The sequence below is a fragment of the Nematolebias whitei genome, chromosome 1 (assembly GCF_014905685.2).
Source record: "Nematolebias whitei isolate Nwh7 chromosome 1, NemWhi1, whole genome shotgun sequence".
Classification (NCBI taxonomy): domain Eukaryota; kingdom Metazoa; phylum Chordata; class Actinopteri; order Cyprinodontiformes; family Rivulidae; genus Nematolebias; species Nematolebias whitei.
Genome location: NC_056498.1, coordinates 16,395,094 through 16,395,430, shown reverse-complemented (window position 1 = coordinate 16,395,430; position 337 = coordinate 16,395,094).

Genomic DNA, 337 nt, shown 5'->3' with positions numbered 1-337 from the left:
TAGATTTAAATTTTTATAGGTTTCCATCATCATTTGATGTATTTGCACTCATTGTGTCTACTTTTAATCTTCATTTTAGATGTGTGGTTTTCTTTCTTGTTCACATATATACATTTTATTTTTAGCTTTGCTTTAAAGTTCTTGTTTTGTGATTTGTACATTTGCGGGTTAAAATTAAGTTGAACTGAAGGTCGTCTCTTGTCTTTAAACATGTTTGAGAGAAATATTCCTGAGATCCAATAGTTTTGTATCTTTTTATGATTTTCAGCTGAGTTAACAGTCATTAAAGTGAAAACAGGATTTCATGATGAAGCTGGCACCGTTTATTTTATTATTT